The sequence below is a fragment of the Rattus norvegicus genome, chromosome 7 (genome assembly GCF_021556685.1).
Source record: "Rattus norvegicus strain SHRSP/BbbUtx chromosome 7, alternate assembly SHRSP_T2T, whole genome shotgun sequence".
NCBI classification, from domain to species: Eukaryota; Metazoa; Chordata; class Mammalia; order Rodentia; family Muridae; genus Rattus; species Rattus norvegicus.
In genome coordinates this window covers 137870681-137897980 of record NC_141540.1, presented here as the reverse complement: position 1 = coordinate 137897980, position 27300 = coordinate 137870681, and the positions used below count along the sequence as shown (strand labels likewise).

At 45.6% G+C, this 27300-nt stretch overlaps 1 long non-coding RNA gene across 5 annotated transcripts; it reads left to right on the top strand.

Moving 5' to 3' along the window:
* Positions 1-1170: 1170 nt before the first annotated feature.
* LOC102547634 (uncharacterized) lies at positions 1171-25695 on the top strand. Of its 5 annotated transcripts, none has more exons than XR_015625966.1 (6): positions 1171-1285; positions 4063-4267; positions 4831-4933; positions 19822-19974; positions 20798-21237; positions 25150-25695. It is a non-coding gene; the product is annotated as an uncharacterized LOC102547634 (long non-coding RNA). The 5 variants fall into 5 exon arrangements; XR_015625965.1 differs by lacking the exon at positions 25150-25695 and adding an exon at positions 5153-5209 and having other exon boundaries at positions 20798-21365; XR_015625963.1 differs by lacking the exon at positions 25150-25695 and having other exon boundaries at positions 20798-21365.
* The last annotated feature ends 1605 nt before the right edge of the window (positions 25696-27300 follow it).

The following is a 27300-nucleotide window of genomic DNA, read 5'->3' as shown; positions in this document are numbered from 1 at the left end:
ATAGACCATGCTTTCCGGAGATCCGACCAGCAACTTGGCTGTCCCAGCGCCTGTTTCCAAAATGACTGTGTGGGAACGCAACTCATACCCTCTCCCAACAGTAGGTGGCAGCACTAACCTTGTTCATTTCGCTCCCGCATCTGTAAGAGCAAGCCGAATTTACTCAGTGGCAACAGTTTAAGGACAAACCTTATTTAATGTTATTTCTCAAGAATATAGGCAAGTAGGTGAGTAACTTAAAAACCCGACTAAGCTCTTGGCCATGAAGAGACTGGAGGAACCGCCCACATTTAGACACGTTGAAATGTGAAGCAGAGACCTGACTCATTTATACTAATTTTTCTTCTTCACCGAAGTCTCAGGCAAAGCTAGTTAGTAGACCATTTCAGAAGAAAGTAAGTGCTTGAAGTCAGACCCGAAAATTCTTATTTTAATGTTAAATTTACATCTCAACATTTTAAAGTTACGTTTATTTATTTGCGCCCCGGGGGTGGGGAAGGGCATTCAGGTGGAGGTCAGAGAACGACTTTCAGAAATGGGTCTGGCCTTTCACTGGGTGGATTGGAGGCTGACTTTAGGTTGTCAGCCTTGGTGACAAGCACCTTTACCCGCTGAGCCCTCTTGCTGGCCCAGGCAGTTTTAATTATGCTTTAAAAAACAAACAGCAACATCAAGAAAACAACAAAAAATCAAAACAAAACAGATTTTCCTTTTAAAGAGCAGCCTTAAGTCAAAAGCAAAATTGAGATAAAAGTGCAGCGATCCCCACGTGTGCTCTGGACTCCCCAAGACTATGAACATCTGCACCAGGGTGCTGCCGGCTCCTGCTGCTCAACATGGATATTTTCTCAGCTTCCCAAGGGCACAGTTTACATGCGTCTTCCCTTGGAACGGTGCGCTCTGCTCTGCGAGTTTGGAACTATGTACAATGCGGCGTTTTCTCCTACACGGCATGCGGAGTATTGCCACTGTCCTAAGTGCCTCCACTCTCCATTCGCTCCCCATTCCTTTCCTCCAACCTCTCGACTCCTGAATGTTTTGCCTCGGTCTTCCCAGAATGCCACACATGGGTGGGTTCTTACAGTGTATTCTGTAATGGGGTTGGCTGTTTCACGTGTCAATCAACTTCTAGGCCCATGCGCTTCCGTGTCAAGACAGTCGATTTTCTTTAGTGCCGAGTGCAAACCTGTTGGCTGGGCCACGGTCTATTCTCCCGTTTACCTCAAGAACGCTTGGTTGCTTCAAAGTTCTGGATCACGTACAAAGCTGCTATCAGCACCCGTGGGTAGGCATACGTTTCCGAGTCATTTGAGTAAATGTAAAAGCTTGATTATTATAAAATGTGTTCAATTTCGTCAGAAGCTACCAAACCACCTCCACATTTGATGACCTTTTTCAGATCCCCAGCAATGGGTGAAACTGCTGCTCTCACCTCTAGAACTGTTGGGTTTGGACATTCAAATAGATGCGCCAGGGGTCTGGAGAGATGGCTCGGTCATTAAGGACACCTCCTGCTCTTCCAGAAGACCCTGGTTCAAATCCCAGCACCCATGTGGCTGCTCACAACTGTCTGTAACACCAAGATTGGGCACTCTTCGCACAGACATACATGCAGGCAAACCGCCAACGCACACAAAATAAAAGTCAAAGGAGAGCTCTAAGAGATATGCGGGAGGGTTGCGGTGGTTGGCTCAGTTTGCGTTCCTTAGTGACATACCGGATAGAACGCGTATCCCTGTGCTTGCTTACCGTTCTTCTGAATATCTTCTTGGGCGAGGTGTTAAAGTCTTCGCCTGTTTTGTAATTGAGTCGTTCGTTTTCTTCCTGTTGACTTACTTTTAAGAGACTTGGTGGAATCGTGTCAATAAGATAAACCCTCTAGTGCCCACCCCCTTCCCCCAAGGACAGCCAAAGCGAAGAATAAGCTATCACGTTCTGGCAAAATAACCAGAGAGTATTAGTGTACATCCGCGGACTGGACATTGGCTCCTTGGACGCTAGCACCTAGGACACTGGCACCTAGGACACTGGCACCTTGCACACTGACAGGGTGGCCATTATAGACCCAACATTATAGACCCTGTAGTCCTCACCTGGGGGGGGTCACCATTCCCACCACACACCAGTATCCCTAACCCAGAAGCTACCTCCAATTCATAACCACATGCGAATGAACATTTTGTTTCTTCCAGGGAGTCTCACTGGGGAAACAAACTACTCTTAAGCGTAGGCTGCGTTCCCAGCAGTGGATGGACAACAAAATGAACCCAATGGCACCTTTGGGAATTCTTGTCTCATAACATCATCTCAGGACTCTTTTTTTAAAGTTTTCTGTATTACACATTACACACTACATATTGCATATATTACACATATAACACGTTATATGTTACATATCACATATTATATGCTATAATTTCACAGAAGCCTGTTTGCTTTCTAATGATAGGAAGGGGATGGATCTGCATGGGAGGTGAGGTGGGATGGATCTGGGAAAAGTTGAGGAGAGAAAACCATAATCAGAATGTAGTATGTGAGAAAAAAAAATCTAATTTTAATGAAAGTAAAAATCAATAACAACAATAGTAATAATAATAATAATAATAAAAAAGTGAACCTCATATGTCGCTGAGCAGAGATTTGCAGGTGATTATGGCTTACCATAGCTACAGGCAAACTCTCACCAGGGTGTCGGGTCCTTCCCGTTCCATTTCGTCCATGTGTCTGGGCTACACAGGACTCTCAAATCAGCCTTTCAGCTTAGGGAGCTCCAGGTCATCTAACTGCCCCACCCCCATCTCTGTCTCTGCACACCACAGTAGGCTGCGTCGTGTTTTGAGGATGGACTTACTCTGGACAACTCACACAGCATGGAGGTTACGCTTTAAATACTATAAAATCAATGCTTTCCTACAGTGAACTAGGCCTGTCACTGTTCGCTAACCTGACCTCAGTCTACCCAATCTTGCTGCCCAGATAACTTAGGAAGTCCTTTAGGGATCTCACTGGGTTTGCCTTTGACATTTTGTTGCTTGTTTTGTGACTCCACCCACTGGAACGGCAACAGGCCTGTCAAATCAAAAGTGGAAGCCTAAGCACATATTTAGTTTACGTTGTTACATCTTCCAGCAAACTAGGACAGAAACACTTCACCCCAGTAAAAAACTCTCACATCTCGGCTTCTGTGATTTAACAAGAATCTAATTTGGGTCTTTGTCCCTGTAGATTCTCTATATCCGTTTTCAGAGCAGAGCTTCTAAAACTTGACTTTTTGGAAAGAAGTGTCTTTATGTACAATACGGACATGATTGATAGACAGATGAAACCCTGGATGGTTTCAATGAAGGGGCTGGTTAGCCTGAATAGGAATGTCCCCTTCAGGCCATGCAGGGGGTGGGTCTGATGCTAAGGTACTGTTTCCCAATTGGTTTGTGATCTATCAGTAAAGATGCCAGGGGCCAATTGCTGGGTGGAAGGAAGGAGGCGGGACTTCCGGGTCTCAACAGGGGAGATGGGGAGATGCCAGGTAGGAAAGGAACTTTCGCCAAGCTTCAGATGAGGAAAAGGTGACCAGCCATGTGAGATCTTAGGTGGAGCGACCTTAGGCTGCTTCTCCAGGCAGGAGATTAGGGTGTTGGGTTGGGACTGAAGGTGGTAGAGCAACTGAAGTTGAGTCCAGATTTAGGGTGCTGAGCTGGGAGTACTGGGAAGGGCACGCTAGCCGAGGTAGATTGGAGGGGCTCAGCAGTTGAGCCAAGAAAGCAGGTTGAAATTGTGCAGTGTGCATGCGTGTGCGTGCGTGCGTGCGTGCGTGCGTGCTTCATCTGCAGATCCAATACTCTATGGGCGGGGGCTGGTAGTGGGGCCTTGCCAAGAGCTTAAAGTGGGGGTAACAAAAGCTACATGAAGCAAAACTACTTGGTCCCCGGTTGGTGGCGCTGTTTGGGGAGGCATAGGAGGTGTGGCCTTGTCCTAGAGGGCTATTACACTGGAGACAGGCTCTGAGAGTTTAAAGACATGCCATTTTGAATTTACTCTCTCTGCTTCCTGTTTGCTGTTCAGGATGTGAGCTCTCACCCTCTACACCAGCTGCCATGACGACAGTGGACGCGTATCCCCCTGGAACTATAAGGATACTTTGGTGGTGATATTCTAACACAGCCATAGAAAAGTAAGACACCAGGGAACCAACTATCCGAGCAGAACTTTCCCGACCCGAAGGAGCTGAGGGGAAATGAATCACTGATGGACCGTCACCTGTAATTTGGTCAGTCATGATTATGCGTTGATGTCTCTATAAATACCCACAGAGGGGTTGATATAGAGAGCGTCTGGGTTGCTGAGAGCATGGAAGGGATTGTACCCCAAAGGACATGGAGACTTTGTGCCACTTCCTCATATCTGACCATTGGTACCTCTTCTCTCTGGGTGTTGTATCCCTTTCTATTAAATGGGTAAATATAAGTAAACTGTTTGCTGAGTTCTGTGGGCCGTTCTAGAAAATGCCAGAACCAGGCAGGGGTCATGAGAAGTCCTAAAGTATGGCTGGCTGGTTAGAGGTTCTGAAATCCTAAGCTAACGAGTAGCCTTTGAAATAAAGGACAGCCTTGAGCCCTTAAACTGTGAGGTCTGACTCTAACTCCGGGTAGATAGTGCTAGAATCTATTTAAATTATATGACACCCTGCTGGGGGTGAACTGTCCACTGTGTAGAACTGTCTACTGTGTAGGAAGAACACTTTGCACACTCTGGTGTCAGGAGGGAAGTGCTAAGTGTTAAGGTACCTATGTGAGACAAGGGAAAGTTTTATTTTTTTTTCTACTGCTACAGATAATTGGCTTCTAACAACCGGTTTGGCCTTGAACAATGAGCCACACTCTCTTTACTGCTAGAATGTTCCAGAAGGAAGGAGACAAACACCATACAATACTGTGTAAGTGAGGATGAACTTAAAGAACTCCAGAACATTCCGGCAGTCCCTGTGTATGTCCTGTCTCTCTGTGGGCCACAATCGGTTCAGCCCTGGTGGCTTCCATTTCTAAGCGTAGAGGATTTGCTCTCTGACCTGGTCAGCTAAGCTTACCTTTTCCCTCATCGAGTTCCACGCACGCACGCACGCACGCACGCGCTAATCTCTTCTACTTGTTACTAGGATCCTGGGAGTCTGTCTTGACAATATTCCTCTGCCGTCCCTCAATCCACAGCTAAGGTAATTGGGAGCTTCTCACTCGTGGCCAATTATAAGTTAATTAAACTTTAATAATTTGATTTTTCAAAAATATTTTTTCATAATGTAAGAGCTCAATTTAATAAAAGAAACAATGTCTCCTTTCTCTCCTATTAAGTACAGTTTCCCTTTAGAGGATTCTCTGAGACGTGAACGCGACTTATTTTCTTGTTTTGTAAAACTGCAAAGGGCTTCTGAAATGATGTAAGCGGTTCTACTCTGAGCCATTTTTGGCCGTTCATTTAAATTTCACAGTCACCGAATCCCGCTGTAGAATCCTAGCGAGGGACCTCGCTAAGAGCACAGCAAAGCATGCGATTTCTGACACTGAGTGGATTAATACACGAAGCAGGAGCTCCTTCTTCCGCACAGGAGCTAGCTGTAGGGAAGAGAATCTGCTGAAGGCATTTAGAATGCAGCTTCTACTGCAGGAGACTGGATCCTAAGGGGAAAGTTACAGTTGGCTGTATGTGTGGTGGATTAGAGAAGATTGAAGAACAAGGGGAGACTTCTCGTAGGAGGACATACGTACGAGGGTGGAGAAGTCATTTTAGTAGACAGAGCAATGCCACCAGAGGAATGGGGTGGGAAAGAGAAGACCTCCTCGCGGAGAGCCTGGCCAAGCTACGCGTGGGACGGTGTGGGGGTGGTGGGATGACTGGGCCTGCCATTTGGCTTCCATCGTGAGTATACTGTACCCAGGCCGATGAGCATGTACCTGACTCTACGGCGTGCACATAGCCACAGGGACACCAAATGCAGCCCTTCTATGAGGAACGGATGGTTTCTACATTTTATGTGGTTGGGATTTTCAGAAAAGGAAATAATCTGTGACATTTAAAAATTGTATGGGACTCGAATAACAGCACATGACGTAAATATTGAGCGATTCTTTATGCCAGGCACCGTTTTAGGCTAATGGGATGCATAACAAAGATGTCCGCTCCTCTGGACCATGTTCATTCTTAACAAAGATGGGTGACTTGGTTCTTCTCTTACCTGCCCTGGTTTTACTCTGAGGGCTATCCTTACGTTGTGGGAAGTTATTGTGGTTAGACTCAATGACAGTAATCTTACCTTGGAGTTATAATTTGCTAAATCCAGGGGATCCTCCTCTGGCACACCATTCTCTCTCCAGGCATCGGGTAAAGTTGGCTATGGACCAGCTAATGGCTACTACTGACTTGAGAGAGGGGAAGCAGGCAATCTCGTTTCTGGTAACAATCAATCGGATTTGTCCAAATTTGCCTACAGATACCAGTCATGGAAAATGCCAAGTTTCTTTCCCAAGTGCAGAAAATAATAACTTCTTTGGCCAATAGCAGAATTATGCTCTCTACAAATTCTGATGGGTTCTCCATAAGGGAGTCCCAAGCACACATTGTAAGATAATGACGCACGGTGAAAAGTTACGTAGGCAGACATCCTGAAAGTCTTTAGTGAAGTTCACAGATAGAACCTCGTCTGTACCAGCCTGCCTTTAGATGGGCTCCAAACTATTTATTTATTTTCCATTAATTTTCCAAGTGATGGAAATAATGGGATTCATGATATCATCATCTGCATGCACATATATGAATCTTGGTGAAAGTATTCGTTTTTTCAGTTAGGAGATTGTTTTCTATCATGTTGTCCTCCTTGGTTTGAATGTGAAGTGTGTCCCCTTGGAGAAGAAAGGACAGAAAGCACACAAGGTAGGGATGAATCTAAGAGCGATCATATGCCGTCCCCTAGTGAACTGAGACTTGACGTGGTGTTAAATTTAGACTGTGGTTGTGATGTTTTTGAGAGGGTCTCTGGGACCCTGGAGGAGAGATGCCCACTGGAGAGGGGAAAGACTGTCCATGTGGGTGTGGGTGGTCTCCCCCACACGGGGCAGGCAGAGTGAAGAGAGAAGAAAAGGCCAAGCATAAGGGAAGGAAGGGGAGGGACTAGAGATTATGGCCAGAGAAGATGCTGTGTGGTTGGAGGAAAACTGAGAGCTTGACATGCTATTGAGGTCAGCAGGAGAGAATGTTGAAGGGCAAGACTGAGGGCTCAAGGGTCCTCCCTGACATAGGGAGGCCTGAGGAGTGTCCTCGGGATCAGCAATAAAGAGCTCGTGGTCAGGCAGGCCAGCAGTGTCCCCACTGCCAAGCCCATGCAGCCAGAGCAATGAGTGGGAAGGGGAGGAGTGGATGCCGAGGGCACATGGCGTCAGGGAAAGCCACGACCTTCCCACATACCTGCTATGTCACAGGAATGAGAGAGAAACCAGCAAGCTCTCTAGTCTTGCTCTCACGGAGAGCCTAAGTGGGTGATTCTAAGGCAAGCCAGAGGTTTTCAGAGGTAGACATGTGAGGACAACATTTAAAATGCCGGAAACTACCCAGTTAGCGGAGTAACTGGGACAGTGTGTTTTGATCTGCATTTTAGAAAAATTAGCTCAGATTAGCCCAGGCACTCAGGAAAGGGAAAGCTGGAAGCAGGAACCATGAAGAGGGAGCTCGGTGACTCCGTGTGCTTCCTTCTCATTCCCAGGCCGTCTTGTCTTTGGAGCCCTTAAGAGCACCGCCATATAAACCCATCATCCGAATTCTCTTCACACAGCTGAACATGTGGAATGCACCAGAGCAGCGATCCTGCAGCTCCCTTTGAGACAGCTTTGGAAGCTCTTATTATTTATTTACGTCAGCCTCAACTAACTTGCCTTTCCCTGTACTCATCCACGGGGGCAGAGACATGGGCAGCGAATATAGACCACGGCCTAACGCGGTGTGCAGCACATATATTTTTAAAGGATTTATTTATTATGTATACAGCATTCTGCCTGCAGGCCATTAGAGGGCATCAGATCCCATCACAGATGGTTGTGAGCCACCATGTGATTACTGGGAATTGAACTCGGAATCTCTGGCCCATATATCTATTTTTTGGGGGGTTCTTTCATTTCTCACAGTTCTCCCCAAACTCAGCCAACTCCCCAACATCAGGTAGGAGAGACAGGTTAGTGGAGAGGCATTGAGGTCTTTTTAAACTACTTCCTGATGGCCGTGGCCTTGAGTTCCTTGAGGCAAGTCCAGTCTTTACCTCTTCAGGGTATGTCCCGAGGTCTTGTCTTTTTTCTCGATCCCTTGACAAACCAGCAGCTGCAGGAGCAGGAACCAGCGGTTGGAACAGCCACGCCCCTCTCTTCTTTCAGATTGCAACCTTTTCTCTCCGGGCTCTGGCACTTAATGTCTCTCCAGAATCCTCAGAATTAAACTATCCCTATCTGGCAAAGGTCATGCCCCTCCCAGAGCTTGCACCGGGAGCACCCAGAGCGGAATAGTCAGCTGCCGGGGACGATCTGAAGCAGCCCCGTATCCCACACCTGGGATTAAAACAAAAATGTGTTTCCATAACATAACTGAAAATTTTAAGACACCAAAAATCTCGCTCCAGTGGGTGGAATGGTTCTCTGCTCTCACTGGCTATTGCCCTCAGCGGTTCTCTCTGCTCTCCTCCTTGGCTGTCACCCTCAGTAGCTCTCTTCCGATTTCTTCTTCAGCTTCTGGCCTTTTCAACATTTCAGATAATATTTTTTGAAAACTTTTGTCTCTGTTTGTCCTCTCTGTCATTAAAGTTTATTCTTTTACAATAGGACCTTATAGAGAACTAACTTTATTTTTTGAAAATAATCTATGAGAACATCTATAAAGAAGAAAATGGAGTGTGTGTGTGATATTCCTGACGTACAACTGAGCAGGGATCTACATGCACGCGTATAAAAGTCTCCATCCACTGGGCAAGGTGGCACACACCTTTAATCACGGGCAGAAGCAGGCAGATATCTGTGAGGCCTGGTCTATAGAGAGAGTTTCAGGACAGCCAGGGCTACATAGAGAAGCCCTGTCTGTGTGTGACTTCTGAAGTAGCTGTTTGGTCTTCCGTAACAAAATGTTGCAGACTGTGTGACTTATGAGTACGAGACCTTTATTTCTCAAAATTCTAGGGACCGTGGAGTCTGAATCTATCGAGGGCTTATTTCTTTTTTTTTTTCTTTTTTTCTTTTTTTTTCTTTTTTTCTTTTTTTCGGAGCTGGGGACCGAACCCGGGGCCTTGTGCTTGCTAGGCAAGCGCTCTACCACTGAGCCAAATCCCCAACCCCGAGGGCTTATTTCTTAGATAAATGGGTCTTTGCTGTCTGGCCTTTGTGTAAGGGGCACACTACCTCCTTGGTGTCTCTTAGACTATTTATCCCGTCTATGAGGGCGTGATTCTCATGACCTACCATCTTCTAACTTATTGATTGTCTGATGTCCCCACCAGGAAGGTTGGGTTTCAGCATACGAATTTAAGAGTGTTCAGTCTGTCATGTTCTTCCCATGGTCCCCAAACTTCATGTCTTTGACCCAGTAGCCTCAAAAGTATTAATTCATTCCAGCATTAGATCAAAATCCAAAGACCACAATCTCTGATATCATCTCAGTCAGACATGAGTGAGACAAGTGGGATTTGGTTCGGGGCCTAAGCACACTTGAGCTATGAACATGTGAGATCAGCAGTGCTGCCCACATCCAAACCACAGTGACAGGAAAGACCGGGGCAGAAAGTCCGATTCCCAACTAGAAAGGAGGGGCCAGATCCCCTAAAGGCCAAACCTCACTTTCCTTGAAGCATCTTGCTTGGCTCTATGCTCTGTTGTCTAGGCCCCTGGACCTCAGGCCTGGCTACTTCCGGGTCTCATGGCTTTGGGCAGCTGACCACCTGCAGCAGCTGTCTGGCTTCTCGTTATGCAAGAGTGCAGTTCACCTGTGCTTCAGGCTGTTGCTCAGGGCTCCGGGCACATCTCACGCACCACGGACTTTGTCTAGAATATCTGGGGTGGTCTCATTCTTAAAGTTACAATCGGCACAGCGGGAGGAACCGTACAATAGCCTATCCTCTGTGGGGGTTTTATGCTCAAGACTTATTGTGGGACAAGCAGCTCCACCATTTTCTGAACTGCCTTCGTGGTCATTCTATGTTGTATTCTGTCTTTGCTTCTGTTAGGTGGATTTTTAATCTTATTAGAAGGTCTTTTCAAAGAGGTTTTCTCTCCCTCCTCCCATTTTTCAATCTGGCTACAGACTTCTTAAATTCTACCATACACAGCTGTTCCTTCAACACCTAGCCATTCCCTCAAACAAATATCCAGTTTAGCAGCTCAGAAGTTCTACCTTTTATAAAAGGTTAGGACATGAATATATTTCAGTCATTTTTTTTAAAGCTTCCATTTGTGGTCTCCTTGTACCGATTTTTTTAAATGTATTTAATGTGTTTTGGTATTTTGTCCGCTTGTGTTCCTATGCACCACGTGTGTGCCTGATGTCCAGGGTGGCCAGAAGTAGGTGTTGGATCCCCAAGATCTGGAGTTACAGTTGATTGATAGTTGCCACGTGGGTGCTGGGATTTGAACCCAGGTCCTCTGGAAGATCATCCAGTGCTCTTAAGTACCAAACCATCCCTCTAACTCGTCCGCATTTCTTTAAAGCAGTGTTTTTCAACCTGTTGGTTACAACACCTTTACAGGGTCAAATGACTCACAGAGGCTGTTTAGACTGTCAACATGTCAGATATTCATCAGAATAGTAGCAAAATCGCAGTTATGAAGAAGCAGTGAAAATAATTTTATGGGGGAGTCACACAGCATGAGGAACCATATCAAAGGGTCACAGCAGTGGGATGGTTGAGAGCAGCTGCTTTGAAGCCTTTAAAAGGTGTTCTCTAAGAAGACTAAAAGTTTCTCCATGATCTCTTCTGTCTCTGTCTTTTCTTTCCTCTCCTTTCTCGCCTCATTCCTTCTTCCCTCCTAAATCTGATGAAAATTGCCTTTCATTCAAGGCAATACTGACTTTTTTCTAACACACACCAAAGACATTTCCGGGCTTCCCCATTCCCCAGTTCTGCAGCCACCTCCACAGTTTTAAGTGTTTGTTACCTCAGTACATCCTTCGCAGTGGTTTCTTCCTTCATCTGCGTGAGCTGCCGTGGCGAAGCTTACAAATATCATCGAGCTGACTCTTACAGGTCCGGAGGCTGGGGAGTCCGAGCTGGGAGAGTTGGTACCTGGTGAGGACGTCTCTTCACGGTCCTCACATAGTAGAAAGCGGAGGGATTCTGGGACCCTTTGGTCATGACATCACCCACATGACTTCATCGCTTTTCAAGGGCTTAGCCTTCTTATTCCGACTGCCATCTTGGAAGTTTAGACCTTTGCATGGCTTGGGGGAAAGGCAGAAACATTGAGATGATATCAGTTGGGGGGAAACTGGGATTACGGGTCTCTTGCCTTTTATAAAGGGAGGGAGGGGTACAGTGAGAGAGGGGTGTGTGGGGGGAGAGGGGGGGGGAAGGAGAGTGAGGGAGAGTGAGAAGGGGGTGGTAGGCTCTGACCACATTTGTTGTGTAAAACTAAGGATTCAAAAATTGTGGGTGTTTCTTGCCAACATACCCAGGTGGGGAACTCAGTCCTTTTTGCATATGTTCAAATATTAAATTTTCAAATATTCCCATTTGTGGAAATAGCCATAGATGAGGCGGGGTCTATTTGGTGGTGGTAGGGTTTTTTTGTTTGTTTGTTTTTGTTGTTGTTGTTTTTTGTTTGTTTGTTTTGGGTTTTTTTGTTTTTTTGTTTTGTTTTGTTTTATTTATTTTTTTTTGTTTTTTGGTGCTTGGGTCCTTTGTCAGGACTGGGGTGGAAACTGCCAAGTTTATGAGTCCCAAACCACATCTACTATGAAAAGTTACTGTGTAGGAACAGACTGCTTACAGGGCTTCTCTTCCACCCTGCTTCCAATCCCAAGGGGACTCTGCATAACTTTGGTGTGAATGCAGCCCTTCTTCCTGTGGACACTTGCAGCCCCATTCCCAGTCCTTCCTGTCATCCCCAGATACCTAGAAACACTTTCCATCTGGGACCCATAGTGGCCACACCTGGCAGGCACTTGGGTAGGTGAGTCACTCTGTCCTTCTTGTCCTTCATTACAATCTCCCCCTCACCCTATGACAACAAGCTTACTGCTGCTCCTACTCCTGCCTCAACACCATTCGTTGGAGACCCTGACTCTTTTTTCAACTCAGGGTCCTTGTCAGCCTCCCATCCCTGTTTCCACAGATTATTCTTTGCTTTACTGCGACCTACTTCCCTGGTGACACCACCTCTTGGTGTGGATAGGATTTCTTAGCACTTTCCAGATGCCTCTCAACCTTTTCCTCCTTTGCTGTCTGCCACCCACAGACCTGCAAAGGCAGTCTGTGTGTGGCAACCAAGAGCTATCATACTACCCTAAGATCCTGAGAGGGCAGCAGACATCAAGGAACAGGGTAAAAGTAACCTTTATTTAGCAGATGTAACTGTTGTCTTAGAGGCTGAAGGAAGCTCACCCTTTCTAGCTCTTTCTGAATTCTGAGTGGCCGGTTCAACTCAGCCGTTCCAGCTCAAACTGCCCTCCAAGACTGACCCCAAACTGGGACACAAAGCAAGTCTCAACAGTTATAAGAAAACTCAAATAACACCCTGCATTCTATCTGGCTATGGTGGATTAATGCTGGATATTAACAATAGAAGATGTGCAAACTCATGGAAACTGAACAATTCATTACTGAATGGAAAAGGGATCAAGACAGAAATTAAGGGAATTTAAAACTTTTTAAATTTGGATGAAAAGGGAAATACAACATACCCAAGCCTGTGGGACACAATGAGGCAGTTATAACATGCAAGCTCATAGCACTAAGTTGCCTACATTAGAAGGAGGAGAAGGAGGAGAGAAAAGAAAAAAAGAGGCAAGACCTCATAGTAACAACTCGATAGCTCACTTGAAAACTATAACAGATAGGAAAAATACCACCCAAAGTGAGTGAATGGTAAGAAATAAACTCAGAACTGAAATCAATGAAACAGAAGCAGAAAACAGCAGCAACAACAAAAATTACAAACTATCAATGAAGAGTTGGTTCTTTGAGAAAATCAGTAGGACTGATGAACCTTTAGTTAAACTGACAAAAGATGGAGGGAGAAGATAAAAATAATAAAATTAGAAATGAAGGGGGGGTGTCAACAGACAATGAAGGAATCCAGAGAATCATAAACACATACTTTAAAAATCTTTACTTCCACCAAACTGAGAAACCTAACAGAAATAAATTTCTTAATATATATGACCTACCAAAGTTAAGTCAAGATCAGATCAGCAACTTAAAAAGACCTACAAATTCTAGTAAAATAAAAACAGTAGTTAAACATGTCCCAACCAAAAGCCCAGGGCCAGAAGATTCAGCTCATAATTCTACCAGATTCTCAAAAGAGAATTAATGCCAATACTCCTCAAATTTTTCTTCAAAATGGAAGCTGAAGGAGCATTGTCTATTTCTTTTTATAAGGCTATAATTATCCTTATACCTAAAATGCACAAAGAAGAAAGAAAAGTACAAACCAATATGCTTTATAAACATTGAAGCAAAAAACTCAGTAAAATACTTGCAAGCCAAATACAAGAACACATCAAAGGTTATCCACTATGATTAAGTTTGCTTTGTCCCAGAGATACACAGGTGGTTCAGCATATATAAACCTATAAATGTAATCTGTAATCTGCCATATAGATAGACTGAAAGACAAAACTACATGATCGTCTCATTAGATGCAGTAAAGGCCTTGACAAAAGCCAACATCCCATTATAATGAGAGTCCTGAAGAGAATAGGAATACAAGGGAAATGACTCAATATAATAAAGGCAATATACAACAAACCTACGGCCAACATCAGGCTAAAAAAAAGAAGAAACTCAAAGCATGCCTACTAAAGTCAGGAACAAGACAACACATATTCAGTATAGTACTTGCAGTCTTAGCTAGAACACTAGAATAACAAGGAGATCAAGGGGTTACGAATTCTTTCTGTCTCTCTTTCTTCCTTCCTTCCTTCCTTCCTTTCTTCCTTTCTTTCTTTCTTTCTTTCTTTCTTTCTTTCTTTCTTTCTTTCTGTCTGTCTGTCTGTCTGTCTGTCTTTCTTTCTCTGTTTTGAGACATTTTTCTCTGTGTAGCCCTGGCTGCCCTGGAATATAGGCCATGCTGGCTTCAAAGTCAAAGATCAGCCTTCCTCTGCTTCCTGAGTGCTGGATTAAAAGTGTGCACCATCTCTTAGCCTACAAATAACTTTATTTGCATATGACATGATTTTGTATATGAGACATCAAAACTCCACCAAGAAACTTCTACCACTGATAAACACTTTTCAGCAAATTAGCAATTAGATAACAAAATCAACTCAAAAACCAGTAGCCTTCTTATATACAAATGGCAAATGGACTGAGGGAGAAATCATGGGAAAAACACCTCTCAACAATATTTTGTTGTAGCCCTAACCAAACAATTGAAAGACCTGGATATTAAAAACATTAAGGCATTTGAAGAAGATACCAGAAGATGGAGGCATCCCCCATGCTCATGGGTTGGTAGGATTAATACAGTGGAGATGTCCCACCATAAGCTATCTACAGATTTGATGCAATCCCTATCAAAAGTCCAATACAATTCTTCACAGAAATTGAAAGGACTATTTTCAGCTTGAATGAATGATGCTGGGCTGCATGTAGAAGAATGTAAACATCCATTCTTCCCACCCTGCACAAAAATGCAACTCCACATGGGTCAAGGATCCTGAACCTTGTAGAAGAGAAAGTGGGAAATACTCTTGAACTCATCGACGCAGAGAAAGACCTTCTGAGCAGACCACTGATAACACGGGCACTAAGACAACAGTAAGTGGGACATCAGGAGACCGAGAAGCTCTAAGTCAAAGGATACCATCATTCCAACAAACTGGCAGGTTATAGAATGAGAATACATCCTTACCAATGATATATCTGATAGGGTTAATATCCAAAATAAATTTAAAAAAATCTAGACGCTAAGAAAACAACCCGATTTTAAAAGGGGCCCAGAAGTAAACAGAGAGGTCTCAAAAAGATGAGACACAAATGGCTGAGAAGCACTTAAGGAAATGTTCAACATCCTTAGTCATCTGGGAATGCAAATCAAAACAACTCTGAGATTCCACCTCACACCAGTCAGAACAGCCAAGATAATAAAACAAATGACAGCTCATGCTGGCAGGGATGTGGAACAAAGCAATACTCATACCCATTGCTGGTGGGAGTGCAGGCTTGTATATCCACCACGGAACTCAATGTGGTGGTTCCTGAGGAAGCTTGGAATATATTTACTCACGATCCAGCTGTCCCACTCGTGGGCACGCACCCAAGGGACTCGACATCCTATGTCACAGACACTTGGACATCCATGTTCATGGCTGCTCTTGATTACAGCCAGAAATCTGAAACAGTCTCGATGTCCCAGCAGAGGAGTGGACAATAAAAACGTGTTATGCTTTCACAATAGAACATCAATCAGCTTTATAAACAAAATCATGAGATTAAAATAAAAAAAGCAAAATCACAGTCAATTAATGAAGCTAGAAAAGAAATCGTCCTAAATCCAAAAAGACAAACATGGCCTGTGCGTTCTTATATGCAATGTTAGCTTTTAAGCCTTCAACAGTTATGCTTCAATCTGTATAACCACAGAGGTTAGGTAGGGTAGGGGACAAGGGGAGGAGAGGAACGAAGAGGAAGCAGAATAGTTAAGAGACAGGGAAGACTGGGATGGGAGGATTCAAAAGACAAGGGGTAGGAGAACGTGGGTAAGGGAGGGGAAAGGAGGGACAGCTAACACTAAGGGCCATTTGCCAGGCCAAATGGAGACATAACACAGTAAAAAACTATTCAAAACTTGTACCTACATGAAAAAACATAGGTGTAGCCAGCAAACAAAGGTGGAGACAAAGCCCCAGCTAGATATCTTTTGCTACAAAAGTGTGAGAGACCTCGGAACACTCAGTTCTAAACTGAACGTCTTCATCAACTGGACACTATTCAGAGAGTAGGAGACCTTGAAACACTCAGTCGTAAATGGGATGTCTTCATCAAACCCCTCTCCTCGGGGCTCAGGGAACTATCCAGAAGAGGAGTTGGAAAGACTGTAAAAGCTGAAAAAGATGAATGATACCAAGGATATTGTGTCTTCCAGATGCAACAGGGCCGACACATGAACTCACAGGCACTGTGACAGCATGCACAGGGCCGCACAGGTCCAAACCAAAGCCCCTGTGGTGAGACTGGAGAGTAGACATGAACCCCCATCACTAATAAAGAAGCTATCCTCCCCTGACATCTACTTATACGGGAAAATTTGTTTTCTCCAATGGAGTCTCATTTGTTTTCTCCAATGGAGTCTCGCTGGGCACACAAACCACGCTGGAGGTCAGGCCCCATGCCCAGCAGTGGATGCCCAGCAGGAGACTAGCTCAGCGGCCTCTCAGGTGGTTGTTTTGTTTTGTAATGCGTCTTTGGGCATCTTTGGTGTGGTCTCTTGCAGGTGTGTTATGGTCTCTGATTACGTACTTTTACAAGTTTCACTTTGTGTTCTTTTGTGTGTTTCTTAGGCTTTTTCTTTCTTTTAATTAACTAATTATTTTTTTGCCTGTCTGTTTTCTTTTTTTTTTTTTTTTTGGTTCTTTTTTTTCTGGAGCTGGGGACTGAACCCAGGGCCTTGCGCTTCCTAGGCAAGCGCTTTACCACTGAGCTAAATCCCCAACCCCGCCTGTCTGTTTTCTAAAGAGAGAGAGAGAGAGAGAGAAGGAGTGGAGTTGGGTGGCTGAAGAGCTGGAAGGACCTTGGAGAAGAGGGAGGGAAACACTCAGGATATATTGTATGAAAAAATTATTTAAAAAAAACTCTACGCAAAGGGAATGCAGAAGACGAAGCTTCTGTGATTGTTAAGGATAAACCCCGCTCTCCTTCCTAGATGGGAGGAAGGTGTGCTCAAGGCGGGACCCCACCATCAAAATTTAGGCAAAGGGTGTGTGAATAATGAATAAGCTTATACAGCTAGCTTTATCTAATTTTTATAGGTGTGTAAATTAAATCCCGTGTATTTTAAAGTAGCAAGAATATCTCTTACATCGAAAAAGAATCCGTGTTTTATTCCTTTGGGGGAGTAGTCTTGAAAACTGCCCGTTCTTTCGAATTCCCTTGGCCCTTAGTACAATAGGAATTAAGCACACTAGTCATCAGATACATTTGTTGAACTGTTCTACTTAGGAAACGTGGCTTTTTTCAAATTATTTTCTGAGGGAAAGGATTTCTATAACTGGAATTTCTTCTCTGTTTACTTCTGTTTAAAACCAAAACAAATCATTCCGTTATCAGGAGATATAACAAGTAAATTTTACTGCTACCCATTACAAATAAGTAAAACCCTCTCCCAAGTATCCCTGAGTAGTAGTGCATGAAATTGTCAAAGAAGCAGCCGGTGTTGATATTGTCCCCATGACTGGCGTAGAAGTGGAGACAGAGAGAGACTAAGCAGCTGGCTTGAACTTCCTTGGTTCCTCCTGAGTGACCGCTTGGACCTGAACCCATGCACTACGGTTGCACACGATCTTAAGCAACTCCACAGTCACTGGCCAAGGCTGTCCTGGTACCCAGTCAGCTCAGAACCTGTGTTGTTCATACTTGAATGAATAGTGAGAGTTACATGTGCCCGGTAGCCCACCAACCCTATTCCAGGTCTGATTCATGAATGCCTGCGAACACAGTGTGGGCGTGCTTGCACACACACGCAATGTTTGGTCCCGAGTCAATTACCCCAAAGTATAGCTTGTGTTTGAAGGCTGAGTTTTGCCAAATTCCTTGCATCTGTAATAACAAGGCCTGGGATGCTTTGTTAAGCCTCCCGGCTCACTCCTCCCAACCTCCCCAATCCCTCACCACGTAAGTGGATGACGCTGCCCCAATGTCTCGTTTCTAGTTGCCCACCAAGTCCTAACTGTCATCACTTCTGCATCAAAAAGACCTTTATGCTATCTCCTCGTTCTTCCGGATCTGCTGTACACTGATTCTATGTGCGTCTTTCCAAACCGCCGTACCGAGCATCACATTAAAACATTGTTCGTGGGACTGGAGCGATGGCTCAGCAGGTAACAACAGTGCTTGCCGCTCAAACAAGAGGACCTGAGTTTGGATTTGAGCATGAGGTAAAAAGCAAGGTGTGGCTGGGTGCTTGTCACCCAAGTGCTTTGCGGGGACGAAGCCGGGGAAGTAGGGTCATCGGGCTCACTGGCGGCAACTAGTTCCAGGTTTCACGAGAAACCTGGTGGAGAGTAACAGAAGTGGACACTGCCCTGTGCATGTGCTCACGGATCCACACATGTGTGCAGACACCCCCACACCATGCCACCCCACACCATACCAAATAAAAACAGATTTTTCTGCATTGGCCTCTACAAACTCAATGTGTTCTGTTTGGATGGTATCCCTGAATCGTTTTTATCCCTGCCCATCTTTGGTCTTGTTCACCATAAACACTTGCCATCCCCGGTGATCTGGAACAGTCTCAGCCCCTGCTCCTAGCTCCCACTGCTGAGCTCTTGTTTGTGCCAGTGCGTGAGCCACAAGGCCCTACTTGAGCTTTCCTGTCGGTCAGCACCAGCGATGCTTTGAACATCTGCCCCAGCCAAACAAAACACTTGTTGAAATTTAGTTGTCAGCGTGAGTGTAATGGGTAGAGACACGAGAATGCGGGTCAGGCCTCGCCATGTGTTTAATGTTATAAAGGGTTTAAGATGCCCAGGGTGTTGTTCACATTCTCTCTCTCTCTCTCTCTCTCTCTCTCTCTCTCTCTCTCTCTCTCTCTCTCTCTCCCCCCTCCCCCCAGTGCTGATGTAGAATAAAGGTTTTCGCTTGCCAGATGCTGATGTCTTCATCTTTTTAGGCTCTAGAGCTGAGAGGAAATGAATTTTTGTCCTTTATAAATCACCCAGTTTCAGGCATTAAAAAAAAAAAAAAAACAAAAAACAAAAAGCCCAAAAACCAGCAGCTCTGAACGGATTCAGACTGTGTCGAACATGTGTTCCAGATTTGCCCAAAGACCTTCCCAAAGCTCTCCCTGACACTGACAGCCTCACTCCCATCTCTGGGAGGATGGCTGCCTCCTCTTACACTGTTCCTGAGATGCTAACTGCACAGCGTAGCCTACGTTTGCACTTTTCATCTCCCCAGCCGCCCAGACAGCACCTAGCACACAGCAGGTGCCCCACAGATGCTGCAGGGAAAACTTGAGGAAAACTAAGTCCAAACCTCTTGGAACAACTGCACCGCCGTCCCTCAGCGCGTCCACTTTCTGACCCACTCTGCTTCCTTTTCCACTGTTTTATCCCTACATCCTTGTCCAACACTTGTCCCCAACCCCAGCTTGATGATGGAGGGTCTTGGGTTACTCCCACAATGCACTTGGGATCTGCCGAAAGTGAAGGACAGGAAGGAATCTGCTCCTGTTGGGGGAATTCGGAGCTCTACAGGCGTGAACATGCGTTTTCTATGTTCCCGATGCAGGAAAAGTTTCTCCTAACTGGACACTGCAAAGGTTGAATTCTCTATATTTTCCTGTAGATGTTAGTGTTACATTTGGATGCGTTTGAATTCCCCCACGCGTGCAGCATAAAGACAGGAGCTGCTTTGTCCTCTTGCAGGCAGACGCCCACTGTCCATCCGTTGAGAAGACTTCCATCTGCCGGGGTGCGGTGTGCCCTGGGGAGGAGGCTGAGTAACCGGCACAGTGTATACTTGGATAATGACAGTGAGCTAACCTTTCCTCAGAACTCCATGGAACCACGACACTCAAAGTTAAGTTGACCCTGTAGCTTTACTCCCCGTTATCTGCTGCCTCCAGGTCGAGATCGTCTCTCAACATTTGCCTAAGATGTAGCGTAAAGTCCTTTGAGGGGAAGTGAGCACAGTGTCCCACCCGGCTAATGGCTGCCCCAGCATTTACTCTCACCATCTGAGAACGCTCGGGGAGCTTCATTCACTAGGACACATACTCCTCTCTGGTTTGGGCCACTTACTATTCAGTGGTGTTCGGAGCCATGGCCACGCGGCATAGGCCACACTTACGAGTATGTCGCTCTTCTGTTCTAACTGTGCACAGCTTCAGAGGGACCTGGCTGCACACAGACATGGTGCTTGGCAGAAAGGAACTCTGTCTTGATAAATGCACATCCACAGTCAGGGGCAGTTGAGTAACAGGAAATGGTCGTGATAAATCCGAGCCTTATCTATCAACAGTTATGTCCCTGACGGCAGGCGCCCAGTGTCATCTCCTGTTGACTTCTCAAAGCCTGGCACAGCATCTCCCACATAAACGCTTGGCAAACGAAGCGAAAGGTGAACAGGCAGCTGTGCAGCATGGCCGCTAAGGCACTCATTCCCTCAGCAACTCCAATGCTAATTTAACTCATTTTTATGTCCTGGCTTGGGAGCGGGAGATAAAATACTGCTTTTCTTCCAGCCATTGCTCCAAAGCTAAATTTATATGTTACTCATACCCACGTCACCACAGGCTAATTAGATGTAAGAATTTACTCCCGGTTCAAAGAAATCTGACTTCAAAGCAGAGCTGAACTCACTTTTAAATCAATCATCTCGCATTCTCCCTTCCGCCAACAGAAAAGGACAAAGTGTCATTGTTCGCCAGCATGGCGCTGAACGTCAGGTCAGCCACTCCAACCCATCTGGGATATGAACAGCTATATTTGCAGAGAATACAATATTTTATGTTTTATCAACATTATTTTATTTTATGTGTGTATTTGTCTGCATGTGTGCCTGTGTACCACATGCTGGCCCGGTAACCAAGGAGGCCAGAAGGAGGCATCGAGTGCCCTGAACCTGGAGTTCCAGTCAGTTGAAGTCTTCACGGGGGCGTTGGGAGCCAAACCCAATCGTCTGCAAGAGCAACACGTGTCCCTAACTAGTGAGCCGTCACCTCTCCAGACCCCCAAATTCTTTATTAATTCTGTGGCAATGTGCAAGGTGACACGATGGCATCATTTGAGTGGACTTTGGATTTATCTGATCACTGTGACACACACACTGCAGCTTCCATTGTAAGAATTTTTTTTCAATTTTCAGAAATTTTCTTTTGGGGGTGACAAGGGTGGAGGACTGGGAAATGAGTGGGTTTGGGGTGCATGATGGGAAATTCACCAGAATCAATAAAAAAGTATGCTAAAAACTCCCAATGACATTTAGATACGTGTCACCTAGGGATGATTGTTAGAACTTTGATAATCTGATAAGAAGCCACCTGGACATCGTGATGAATGATGCAAGGGAACAGGAGAGAAAGAGGCCGAGGCCGTCATAGCCTCGTGGTACAGAGTCCTGCTCAGCATATGCAGCCACAGGACCTGAGGCACAGGTAAGGTCAGGAACCAGAAGAGGCAAAGGAGGAGATAGTGGTGGCCTGACTTCTCAGGAAGCTTAGTCTGCAGACAAAGTTTCATATGACTTAGACTCACTCTGTGTGGATGGTTGAGTTGGCCTAGGCTGCCGTCTGTGTCTTGGAGAGTTGCCTAGCAATTTCTCAGGATTTCTGGAAGGTGTTGGTACCTGTCTTTTCAAGAATAGTTGAGACATGATCAAGAAGAGAACACGCTCCCATTATTCTGAAAAAAAAAGAAGAAGAAGAAGTCAAACTGAAGTGTCTCTTTCCGAGGGGAGAGCAGATTGTTTGACCTGAGCTCAGCCCAGCTCAGTAATTACAAGGCATTTTGTCTGGTGTTAACTTAAATCACTTTCTAACTACTGACACCTATTAATTTTCTCCGTTAGAGTCCAGTGGCTTTGTTTCAAAAGTAGATGGCCATGGTTTTTAAACCTCCCAGATGATCCTAGTAATTTGAAAGGTCATTCCTAATACTGTCATTATGTAAATATTTTAGCCATAAAGCCAAACACTGAGTTTGGTGGGAGAAAACAAAGTGAGGGATTTTATTATTTATAGAAAACCGGAGACTCTCAGTAGCAGATCCAAGCTACTGGATCCGTTTTAACTTCATTCTAGAATACTTCTTGTCTGAGTTATATTTAAATAATAATATTTCTTGCACCTTAAGCCACCTGTTTTTGCAGGGTGCGGGGGACAGGGATGGTGTGCACACATGCGTGTATATCCCCATGCCTGTGAGGGTCAGGGGTCAATTTGGGGGGCTGTCCCTCAAGGTCTGTACCACCTTGTGTTTGTTTGGTTGTGCATTAGTTTGTCTGATCTGGGGCCTCTCTCACTGGGGCCTGGACCTCATCAGTCAGGCTAGTCTGGATGCCTAGTGAGCCTCATAGATCTGCCGTCTCCACCTCCCCAAATACTGGAATTGCAAGCAAGCATCACTGTGCCCTCCTCATCCATTGGCTCTCAGGATGAAACTTGGGTCATCAGGTTTCACGGCAAAGCACCACGTGGACTGAGCCATCTCCTTAATCTTGCCCTACTCCATGGACTTGTTCTGTGTTTGCATGCTAGACCTTATGAACTCTCCTATATCCAAGTGCTCTTTTCCCCTCCCTGCCCAAATGCCTGACTATAGCATTCTTTAAAAAATATTCATCTAGGGGCTGGAGAGAGATGGCTCAGTGGTTAAGAGCACTGACTGCTCTTCCAGAGACCCTGAGTTCAAATCCCAGCAACCACATGGTGGCTCACAACCATCTGTAAGGGGATCCGATGCCCTCTTCTGCTGTGTCTGAAGACAGCAAAAGTGTACATATAAAATAATTAATAAATAAATATTTTTAAAATATTCATCTAAAATCTTTATTTGTACGCATGTGTGTGCACATGCCTGTGGTGTTATTAGAGCTGGCTACTCTGTGTTTGGCGTGGCAGGTGGTTGTGACCCCCTGACATTGGTGTTAAGAGGTGATCTTGGGCCTTCAGGAAGAGCATTAAGTTCTCTTTAGCTAGTGAGCCCTCTCTGCAGCTCCCTGAGCAGTGGACTCTTAAACGCTAAGCTGAAGTTTGTATCATCAACATCTGCTGTTCCCTGCTTCGCAGGTTCTGTATGTAGCTGTTTTGACTTTCAACTTTTCTTATAAAAAGAGTTTGGGGTAGGGAGCATATGCCGCAGCTTGTATGTGGAGGTCAGTGGACAACTCTGTGGCGTTGCTTCTCTCTTACCAGTCCCTGCCTCCTTTGATGTACACTTCTAAAATTTTACAAGCATTCACCTAGATTTTTAAAGTCTTTCTTGGAACCTATCTGTTGCATGTTCGGGAACAGGCCGCACTAATTCCCCAGATAAAAGACACAGACATAGCTGTTCATTTTCAACTTGCCTTTATAGCACAACTGTAGGGCACTACTATCTCCTTCCTGGAAAATTGTGCCCTTGCTGACATTCTTATCTCTGTACCTCCCACCTGCCCTAACTTAGTCGCTCAGTTAAATCTAGTCCCTGCTAAACTCCCCTGACCACCTGTAGGAGCCACTCCATCTCAAGATCTCAGGTGACTGGCCAACTTCTCTTCATCAGATGCATGGCGGACTCGACTCCCCTCCCTTATGTCTGTCTGCATTTTTCTCCAGGGACCCGGAAGTTCGGCCTCTTCCTTCCACACAGCAATTGGCCCATGGCTTTCTTTACTGACAGATCATGAGCCAATTGGGGAACATGATCTTAGCATCAGACCCACACTGACACCTATGAGGAACTTTTCTCTACTAGATAGTTTCTGTTCTTATTTCTCAATTATTTCCTTCTTCTGTTCATCTGCTTCCTTAGTGCGTGCGTGCGTGCGTGGGTGCGTGCGTGCGTGCGTGGGTGCGTGTGTGTGTGTGTGTGTGTGTGTGTGTCCTGTTCATGTGTGAATGCCAGCAAACACATGGCACAGTGCCTGTGTGGAGGTGGGAAAACAGTCCCAGCTTTCTTGGTCTTCAACATCCACATTGTTTGAGACTGAGTCTCCTGTTCATCGCTGTAAATGCCGGACGAGCTGGCCTCTGGGCCTCTATCTCCCCATCCCGCGTTACCATAGGGACACTGGGATTGTAGATGTGAGCTTTTGCAGCCAGCTTTCCTTGGTGTCTGGATACCTGAACTCCAGTCTTTGTCACTGAGCTGACCTCCCAGTTCCTTGGCCTCCTACTCTTTAACTAGGTGAAGCCGGATACTAATCTTGAGACAAACCTCTCGGGTCAGACTCTCTGGGTTTGAATGACAGCAGGGCTCTCATCAGCTGCACCACGTTGGCATTTCAGAAACCTCTTCCACATATCCATCGCGAGTTAGCTCTCTGTTGGAGGGTTCATGTCAGGATCACACAATAGCTACAGCTGTGCATACCCCAGCCAGTCAGGAGGCTGGGGTCGAGTGAGAGGGAGCTCAGCATTTGAGATTGGCCCAGGCAGCTTGAGGCTCCACAGTAAAAAGTGTGAATGGAAATAAGTGGTATGGAGCACGCTCAGAATAGCCTGGTCACACCCTTAATTGCCCGTATTTCCTTCTGTATGCGCTCTTCTCACATTGCTCTGTGAGTGAATTCCTATAATCATTTTGCCTGCTTTGTTAATTCATGTTCAGCAAATTAATTAATTCCTACATAAAAATTAATTACCATGTGGGAAACTATACCCAGCAGCATGTGAGACTGCCAAGGCACTTAGGGTCCCGGTTGACCTAAGGCTTGAAACCCCGGAGACCCTGAAGGGACAGTGGGTGTTTCGCCCGTTCCTGGTCACCAGGCCCCTGTCACCAGGCCCCCCCATACATTTGTGGCCGTCAGTCATATGGGCAATGCCCCAAGCCCCTCCACATGTAGAGGAAAGACTGGATCTCGATTTTAATGAGGTACCTAAAGGCCTGGAGGGCTTAGCCAATAAGCTTTCCTTCCCAGACACTCCTCCCTGCAAAAGGTATTTACCCTCAGGCCCACCCTGAGAAGTGGGGTACTACGGTTCTACACATCCACTTTCTGCAATGACGATAAATGCCTTAAAACCACGGACTGCCTCTTCTCATCAGGATCTGCAGTGAGGAGCCGTGGAGAAGACCTTCGCCTATAGAACCACCATCTAATCTCTTGTAGAAGGCCTGCCTCTCTGTGCTCCCAGAAATGACCAAGCCAAGCTCAAGCCGACAAGCCAAGAATTCTCCCCGTAGGACTGGCCCAGGCTCCCCTCTTTTCTCCCTTGGCCTGGGGCTAGATCCAGCCTGTGGTCCTCCACTCCATTCTCAGCTCTTCCAAGGGATCCAGTGGTGCCTGGGTGTCTGAGAGCCTGAGAACCAGGCGACCTGGCCTTGGGGCAGGCCCGGGAACCCCTGAACCAGCCAGAGTTGGCAATCCTAAGCCTCAGACTGCTCTTCCCCATTCCCGGAGTGGTGTCTTGCGGCTTCCCTACGGCCTGACACCCACCCAGCGACAGTGTGTGGTAAGCACAGTCACTTCCTGTATCTTGCCTCCCCTGTGGCAGAGCAGACACAGGCACCATAACCCTACAGCAGCAAATCTTTTCTTATTTATTAATTGCTCCATTTTCATTAAATTATAAACTTTGGGTTTCTGATATCAACTCTAGCTTGCTTATTTATTTATTTATTTATTTATTTATTTATTTATTATGTGTATGTATGTGGGGCATGTGTGGGGACAACAGAGGATAACTTGTGGGAGTTGGTTATCTTGTTTCCACTGTGTGCATCTAGGGATTGAACTCAGGTCACTGGGCTTGGCTGCAAGCCCCTTTACCCATTGAACCATGTTGCTGACTCCTGACGTTAATTTTTGCTGTAAACATTATTGTGTGTTCACCACATGACGTGCGTGCGTGCGTGCATGCGTGCGTGTGTGTCCTGTTCATGTGTAAATGCCAGCATACACATGCCACAGTGCCTACCGTTCACTAGGACTGGCTCTGCTTCCTGGCCTGTTAGTCTTTTGGAGTGCTGGCGACTTGTTTTCTTTCTCACGTTGTTGACGAGAGCTTGGCCAAGAGTTGTAGTCAACTATACTTCACTCTCTCAGTTAAACATCATTATCAACAGGGGTCCAAATAGGAAAAAAGAAACCACGCTAGGTATCAATCATGAACACGGTTCAATCTCTTTCCAGTTCTGAGTGTGAACTCAGAGACTTGGGCATGCTACCCAAGTGCTCTCTCACTGAACTGTGCCCCAGACCCCGAGCAGGTCAGGTTTCATGAGCAGATTCTTTAAAAGGCTCTTGGAAGGTTCTCTTGGTGCAAACACGGTAAAGATTAAACAAACAAACAAACAAAAAACCCTAAAAACTACAGAAGACACATTTTGGGGGGCCAAAGAGGCAGATTTAAGCAGACAGACAGATGAATGTGGACTGTACTGCTGATATTGGAGCTTGAGTTCGGAGCCCAGGAATTTTATCTATCAGATTAGAATAGACAGCTGCAAACAGCTGCCTCCAGGGCTGGGAAGCCTGGTGCTCAGGGAAGCAGGTGGGCTCAGACAGTAAGAGTGGGAACCACAACTTGCTGGTGAGTGCACGCTCTGCCCCAGATCACTACACATAAGTTCTACAAGCTACTGTGTCACGTAGAACCGGTTTCAACTAGATCCTCTGTTTCCTGGATTTTTTTCAGAAAATACTTAAAGAGCTATTTTAGAGAAACATTTACTTTTTTTTTTTTTTTTTTTTTTTTGAGACAGAGTTTCTCTGCGTAGCCTTGGAACTTACCCCAGGCTGGCCTCAAATTCACAGAGGTCTGTCTGCCTCTGCCCCTTCTTTCTGAGTACTGGGAGTAAAAGGCCTGTGTCACCACCACCCAGCTAGTGGTCTTTAAAAACAACAAACCATTTCTCAAACGAGAATTTAGAATTTAGTCCCCCTAACGTGTGTGTGTGTGTGTGTGTGTGTGTGTGTGTGTGTGTGTGTTAGTTATATGGACTGTGCACACAGATAGGCATGTATGTGGGTACACAGTCATAGGAGCCTAGGGCCCAACGTGAGGTCTCTTCTTCACCTTTCCTTTTTGAGACAGGGCTGCTCATGGAGCACCGAGCTCGTGCATTTGGCTGTGCTGGCTGCTAGTGGGCCTCATAGATCTACCTGTCTCCACAAATGCTGGCATTACAGGCCTATGCCTCCATGCCTGGCTTTTTATGTAGTTTCTGGCAATCCACATTCAGATCCACAGGCTC